General features: G+C 39.9%; 1 protein-coding gene across 1 annotated transcript in view; it reads right to left on the reverse strand.

Annotated features, from left to right (window-relative positions):
* GLDN (gliomedin) overlaps positions 1-7,668 on the reverse strand; it is a 50,425-nt gene extending 42,757 nt beyond the window's left edge. The window contains exon 1 of the mRNA XM_025197020.1: positions 7,623-7,668. The gene's annotated coding sequence lies outside the window, so the exon portion shown is untranslated. The remainder of the gene's footprint in view (positions 1-7,622) is intronic.
* Between the last annotated feature and the right edge of the window lie 585 nt (positions 7,669-8,253).

The following is an 8,253-nucleotide window of genomic DNA, read 5'->3' on the forward strand; positions in this document are numbered from 1 at the left end:
CCACGGGCTGGCGAGCTCCAGGCCTGGTGCTGAGAGGCAGAGACAGGGCTTTCCCTCCCGCGTTTCTTTCTCCCTTGCAGCCCCCAAGTTAGCTGGGAAGCGAGGGGTGCAGACACCGCCGCGCTGACCCTGCCGCAACTCCACACGGGGGTGACGGCGGAGATGCTCGGACCTGTCCGCACCGCTATGGTGACCAGCGCCCGCCACCAAGAGATGGGCCCCCCGACTCCAGGGATCCTGCAGGGCCCATCCCAACGTGCGAGAGGCCTGAACAAACGCACCCAACGCCCGCACGGTCCTTGGGCCGGTGACACCGGGCGGCAGCTAGGCGCCAGAACGAACCCTCGCAAAACAGACACACAAACGTCAACCAAATCACGTTTTTCACAGAGCAGCCATGAGCTTTCTGACCTCACAATCCTTATGTTCAAGGGAAGTCTGCCGAACACTTGTAAAAGGCAAGTTTCATAGTTGGTAGGGTCGGAAGGGATCTGAGCAGATCATCAAGTCCGACCCCCTGCCCTGGCCAGGAAAGAGCACTGGGGTCAAACGACCCCGGCTAGGTGATTATCTAGCCTCCTTTTGAAGCCCCCAGGGTAGGAGCCAGCACCACTTCCCTTGGAAGTTGGTTCCAGCTCCTAGCCACCCTGACTGTGAAGTAACGCCTCCCGATATCTAGCCTGAATCTACTCTCCGTCAACTTATGCCCGTTATTCCTCATTATTCCCAGTAGTGCTCAGGGGAACAGGGACTCTCCCATTGCCTGCTGGTCCCCCTTGGCCAATTTATAGATGGCCGCCAGATCCCCTCTCAGCCTTCTCTTGCGGAGGCTGAACAGGTTCAGGTTCCATGGCTTCCCCTCATAGGGCCTGCCCTGCTGCCCCCTGATCATGCAGGTGGCCCTCCTCTGGACCCTCTCAATGCTAGCCACATCCCTCCTGAAGTGCAGCGCCCAGACCTGGACACAGTACTCCAACTGCGGCCTGACCAAGTTTGGAAATAAAAATTCATAGCTTGGCTGGAGAATAAGAACCAAGGACTGAGCATTGATACTGACTTTATGGCACTCTGTAATCTACCTGATTCCTGAAATTCTTCTTTCACACTACAGGTGACAATGACCCTCCTCTTTTGATGGGTCTTGATCTCCCATTAATCAAGCATCTTTTCCTCTGCTAATTGTATGTCTGCTATCCTTGTGAATTTCTCCCTCCTCAAATTTCATAGCCCTACCCCCCTTTTTATTCATTGCTATGCCTGCTTCTTTCTTTAGACCTGATGAAGAGCATCTTGCATTCAAAAGTTTGTGTAACATTAATCTCAACTATGCAGTTGGTCCAATAAAAGATATCACCAAAACATATCCTGGCCCCTCACATAATTCCCGGACCATCAGGGCTACATCATCACTCCAACATAACCAGAAAAATGCACAGACATTCTTCAGTCCAGAGGCCATTCACTTAAAGGCAGTATACTCTAACTAAATTATATTTCTAAATTCACCAATGTAAATCTTACAAATGTTATAAAAGAAATCATGACAGGCAAAGGATTTTTTGTTGACTTGCTTGCTTGCTTCTTTTTTATGATATATTTTATTGGACCAACAGTACAGTTGGGAGAGATGTTGGACAAGCAAGCCTTCGTTCTAGCACAGCACACCTTTCTTCAGGTCTGAGCAATTTGTTCTGGAAGGCTTGTCCAACATCAAGTCCGCCCAGGGCAGGGGGTCAGACTTGATGATCTACTTAGGTCCCTTCTAACCCTCCATCTATGAATCTATGAACATCTCTCAACTACACAGTTGCCGCATCTCTCTCAACTACATAGACAACTACAACATGTCTGTACATTTCCCAGACTGTCACAACTACCACATCACTCCAACTTCTGTGACAAATTAGTCATTCAGAACTTTACTTGTTTAAACGAAAACAGAATTTGACCCATAAAATAATAATTGTTATTCAATCTCCAAAAGTCAGAGAATTTAAAGTTAAAATGCATGCACACACTTCCTTGACATTTTAGTTCCTTGACATTTAAGGTCACTGTCAAAACTACTGTTTTTCCCTTCCTCTCCTCTTTTAATAAACAGGTACATTAAGAATTTTTTTTTAATTGGTAAGACAACTAATTTTGTAGACCAAATTCTGCTTTCATCTACATCAGTTGCAAATCTTTCATTGATTTCAATGGAGTTACTCCAAACTTCTGTCTGAGAGCAGAATTCAGCTAAACCATACAGGCAGTGCACACAGTTGTAATAATTCATGGATGGTTATAAAATGTTTATTGTCCTATTTTATGGGCTGGAAAGATTCCTCTCCACAGTTCTGATCAAGAATTTAGAACAATCATAGCAGAAACAAAATGGAATTACTGATCTCAAGTTTTATCCCGAGTCTCAGCTTACTTGCAGACGACTTCAGTTACAATTCTGTAGCTTGCACGGCAGGTATATAGCTGAAATATAGCTGGAAGTTACCAACCTCAGTTCTATGCATCAGTGCTCTGACTTATCAAATTGTTCAAATGAGCTACTGGGAACTTCTTTTCTTAATGTTATATTAAGTAAAATACTGCTTTGCCTGCTTATTTGCAATGTTTGAATCTAGGGCTCAAATTTTTGGTTCAAAGCCAAAGCAGGACTGGTCCTTCAGGACCAACTGTTGTTGCAAAATTATTGCCCAGATGGTGGAAGTTTCTACAGATCAATTGTTATTGAGACATTTCTACCATTTCAAATGTGAGAAATCTCACAAAAAAGGTTTCTCATTATTGAATAAAAATCTTATCAGAAGAGTTGTTCCCAAAAGCTTAAGCTACTTCTCAAACAGGCATAGCATCTTTGCTACTTTCAAATTTGACCTTGACCTGTTATATCCACTCCCAAATACCCATCAGAAAGTTGAGCTGCTTAGTTTTGATGCTTCTAGCAAAGGCCATTCAAATTTTTAACATGGGGCAAAGAAGTCAGGTAGAGACAAACCATAACCTCCAACACATTCAAGCACTGTTATCTATTTTCTAAAAATTATTGTAGCAAACAGCTGGCCACTTCAAAAGTAGTGTTAGGGAATATATAAAAAAAGACCTATTTTCAACTCCGTAAAGCCTTGGGACCAAGGAAACTTTAACTTTCATCGTGATCTTGCTCCAAATGACAACATTCTCATTGACTTCACTTGGAGTTGGGGTCTTGTTTAGTTGGTTAAGATTACTTTGATAGGATTTTTAGATAAGCTTTCTTGTTCTAATCTGCTATAGTTAAATTAGCCTAGATTTTATGCAAGTATGTGATTCATTGTGATATATACTATATTTATCTCCCTTGTATCTGGACATTTTACAGATTTTTAAAAGGTACTAAAAGAAAGTTGTCCTTCTCTCTCCCCTCTCCCTGTGCATAGTAACAACCAGAACAAAGGATGCATCTTATATATAATTCTGAAAGCATTGTATTCTACTGATCTCTATTATGAGCAAGCTCCTTACATTCATACTTATAGGTCCACTCTTGTTCTTGACAGCTCCATAGCAGGGGTAGGCTACTGGGTTTGCACAAAGTGAGACAGTCTCAGCCAGTACTGCTGGTAACTTGGGAAGTGCTTATTCATGCCTGTTCAGAAAGTAGATTTGGAAGACTTATTCAGTACATAATATAATTCTTCCTACTTAAGGGAACAAGTTACAACATCACAAATCCTTTTATTGAGTTTATTCTTTTCCAGAAAGTCCTATTCATGCTTTTTTGAGCTTTGATCATTTTCCAGAACAAATGTCAGGATGGCACATGCCTCTTTTTTTTTTAAGCGATTGGATCATAGTTAAACTGTGCAAAATGGTACATGAAAAGCAGCCAAAGCCAACTGTCTTCACACTATTGCTGGAGAGTGGCAGGGGAAATACGAACAAGAGACAAAACAAGAGACAAGGAAAGACATTTAGATCCAGCTACGATAAGTCATTGCCCGAGCTCCCGCAAGGCTGATGCAGAAAAGCCATTATGTGCAAGCTCGTTAGTGGCATCATACAGATAAGGTCACGCGCAGATATCATTTTGTAGAATGAATGAATGGAATCCTGGGGTCTTCCAATAACAGAATATAATACAGTGACATTCCCAGCAATCATGACTAACAAGATACCTTAAATGAAGTTTCTCACTTGGATTAGCCACTCTGAAGCTATCATAAGATTTACATTTGAATAGTTTTTCATGATAATGCGGACAGCAAATAGACTTGTTTACTCTGCAAACTGATAGCTGACCCTATTATCATAGTATGCAGTTGAGTTTTTATTGTGCTTATGGCATTAGCCTTGTGAAAAAAAGACAATACAACCATGAAAAACTCTATATCCTAAACAAAAATAATTTATAATTACATAGATATAAGAAAATCAGTAAATGTACAGCATAACCACAAACTAAAGCCTATCTTCATTTCAGGGCATAAGTGAAACCTGAACTAAACTGCACTCCTGAGACTGTGTAACATAACATGCAGCAGTTCTTCATCTTTTTATTGTCTATGTTAGAGTATAATGGCTTACTAAAGAGAACATAATCATCATGAGCCACCATTTGGAGAATACTGCCCTGTTTCTCCATCTGTCCAATCTTGCAGGTCATGTTAAAGAAACAGAATATAATTTATTCCAAAAACCAAGGCAAAATCCTGGTCTCCATGAACACCCCACATAAGTTTGTGGACAAACCACAAATCTTGAGGGGTGGAATCATCCTCTCCCTTCACATCCAAGCCATAAAGCTGCCTTGGAATTGCTCTGCAGCTGCTACTGCTACCACAGACTCTGCAAAAAATCACTCTGGCTGCAATGCTCATTTCATAGAGGACATGCAAAAGTCAGAGATTTATTTGCCTCACTTCTGCCTTGAAAACTTCTCCTTCTTGAAGTGCAGAGCCAGCACTGAGTGCATGGAAAAGTATAGAACTCCCACAAACTCAGGTAGCTTTTGTACCAGTAGTAGAAATAGCTATAGTTGATAATACTTGCTCCTAAATCAGATTTGGGGCCTCCTTTTACTTGGTGCTGCACAAAAAATTCTAACTTGAATTTCTAACTTTATTGTTTAAATGATTGAGCAGCATAGCCAGAATTTAGCCTGGAATCTTACATTTTGATGTCTATCCTCTTTTTTGAAGTTTGCAAATATAAACTTCATATAAATGTCCTCCCTATGGCAGTGACGTTTTGCTGTATGATGTCCAGAAGTGTAAAAAAAAGCGTCCAGAAGTGTAAAATAATCCTTAGAGTCCTGATATCATCGGTAATTGGATTCTTGCCTGCAGTAGGTGATACACAGAAGATCCAATGGGTATGTATTCAAAGTGGAAAGAATCCAAGGCAAGGGCCACAAAAATGGTGAGGGGGCTGGGGCACATGACTTCTGAAGAGAAGCTGAGCAAACTGGGCTTATTTACTCTGCAGAAGAGAAGACTGAGTAGGGATTTGATAGCAGCCTTCAACTACCTGAAGAGTGGTTACAAAGAGGATGGACCTAAACTGTTCTCAGTCGTGAGAGATGACAGAACAAGGAGCAATGGTCTCAGGTTGCAGCAAGGGGAAGTTTAGGTTGGATACGAAGAAAAACTTTCACTGGGAAGGTGGTGAAGCACTGGAACTGGTTACCTAGAGAGGTGGTGGAATTTCCATCCTTGGAGGGTTTTAAGGCTCGTTTCAACAAAGCTCTGGCCAGAATGATCTAGTTGAGGCTGGTCCTGCTTTGAGCAGGGGTTGGACTAAATGACCTCATGAGGTCTCTTTCAACCCTAATTTTCTATGAGTCTATGATTCTAAATTAATTGCAATGGGAACAGAATTCCTCTTTATTCATCAGAAGTGCACACAGTGGCAATTCCCACATCCATGCAACCCCATACCAAGGTGTTGCAAACCATAATCTTGATTTTTCAGAATGTCTCTCTCTAAGGCAGAGATATTTATTAATCCCTGTGTTCAGTCAGTCTTTGTCATGTTTGCTGAGACAGCCAACAAGCAGAACATCAATTTATGTGGAGAGCTTTCTGTGTGGACATTTGAGATTGGTTTTTTACAAGTGTGCACAGAATCATAGGCATGCATTAGAACTGGCATTCACAAAAAGAAGGTACATGAAAGAGCCTTTAAATCTGACCAATGTTCTATAGGGCCTAGATTGAAACTACCCATTTATTATTTGCAAGCCACAGGAAAATCATCACATTTGGTCACAGTTTTAAATCACTACCAGCTCAGTCATAGTTCAAACTAACAGCCAAGAGAAGAAACATGATTGTTCTATTCTTCTACTTCCCTCAAGAGTGCCCAAATATTACGTTGTTGCTTGTAAAGCATGTACTAGTACTCCTCGGGGGGCGGGGGGTGTTGTTGTTTTTTTGCTTTGTTTTTTAATACACTTGGTTCCAAAAAAGAAGTTATACAATTAGTCTGTGACAGAAAATATGTGCAGAGAAAGACAACAATATTTGCTTAACTAGCTCTGTCATGCAGGATTTTTTATTATTATTATTTTGAGGGGAAAAACCCAAATAAATATATGGGAGTCAAATGAATAGTTTACTCCATTCTAATCTATCAGTGATGGACTGGAAACTGAAGCAATGCTTGTTTCACATGAACAATGCTGGAAATGGAATCAAATTGCTTAGACAATTGAGGATGAGCTGTATGCAAGATAAAGGACCAGTCTGCGTCTCATAATATTATTAAAGGGAAAATGAGCCTTGTTTGTCAACTAACTAGATCTTGGGCTCTTTTTATGTGAATCTTGAGAAATGAGGAAATAAGCCCTTTCACTAAACTCATTAAAGGAATAAAAAGGCAAGATAGGGAGTCAACATGTGGCTGAAATATATTCGGGGTTCTAATGCTAGTTAAAAGGTATTTGATTGGAATGGGAAAAAATATTCTTTGGAACCTAAAGACTGTGAAGAATATTTGAGCTTTAAATTAGCTTGGGGTGGGACTGCTCACTGTCATGCTTTTTACACTCTCCTCTAAAACTTCTGGTACCAACAACTGTTGATGACACTGAACAGGATGGACTAAGATCAATGTTATCTTGCTGTGACTGTGCATTTGTTTGAAAAGCCTCCTCTCCGCATGAAAAAAGATGATATTTCAATTTTGAAATTCAAATCAGGTCCTGTTCTATTCATCTTAGAATACATAGATTTAAAATATCTTTGCAGTAATTATAGGTCAGCTCCAATAATAGTCACACATTCAGTCAGATTTTGCACTAAGCTCCAGGTGGAATTTGTCCAGTTATGCCCATACAAAACTGACATCATAATATGGCCCTTGTTTCTGTACAAGGCAAAGGAGCTGTTTGGGTATCAAGCCTATTGTTTCCTCAGACAGGTCTGCATCTTATAAATTTAAGGATAATAAGATACGTAAAAAGAAACAGCATGATTTTGATTTGGTTGGAGATTTGGTTTACATTCAGAAGAGATCAATCTTTTTATGGAAAGTAACCATAAATACCATTTTAAAAAAGAATTTGGAAGAATTATAAGCTTAATTTTTATAATGCATTCCATGTAACAGTTTGGGTTGAAAGACATTAATGGGAAGAAACTTACTAGAGATAGCAGTGAAATAAGGTTGTAGAACTTCCTGTTGGAAAAAGCACTCCACAAGAGGAAATTCAATTCAACTGAATGGATGGACCCTGAAAGAATGTCAAAGGAAAATATAAGCAATGCTTTTTTTTTTTTTTTTTTTTAACCAAAGAAACAAGCATCAGATTCTACATCATGTATTACTGGAATAAATACAAAAATAAGCAGAGCAGGAATGAATGACACTTTTCAAAGGAAATAATGCTCACAAGCCTATCAAAACTGTGTAGAGATAAATTTTCTGCTAGAGAAAAAATAGATTGTTTGAGATTACTAAGTAATTCAATAGTCAAAAACAAGGAGCCAGGTCCTTGGCCTCTCCAGTCTTCCATATTCCACTCCAGGAGTAGCAGTAAGGCATTCTCATAGTATAGTTCCATTGATTTCAAGTGATTATGGCTTCATACAGGCTTCTAAAAGTAAATGAATGCATTCAAAGTAATGGCTCAAACAGCTAGAATATCTAGTCTTTGTTATAAGACTCAAAGAGCCAGAATAGACGTTTCTTTCTATATTTAGCCAGCACATGCTAAAAAGCTCAATACATTTCATAAGAAATTATTAAGTATTATAAGGACCAGAAGATCACCCC

Source organism: Alligator sinensis, unplaced genomic scaffold, assembly GCF_000455745.1.
Source record: "Alligator sinensis unplaced genomic scaffold, ASM45574v1 scaffold250_1, whole genome shotgun sequence".
Classification (NCBI taxonomy): Eukaryota; Metazoa; Chordata; order Crocodylia; family Alligatoridae; genus Alligator; species Alligator sinensis.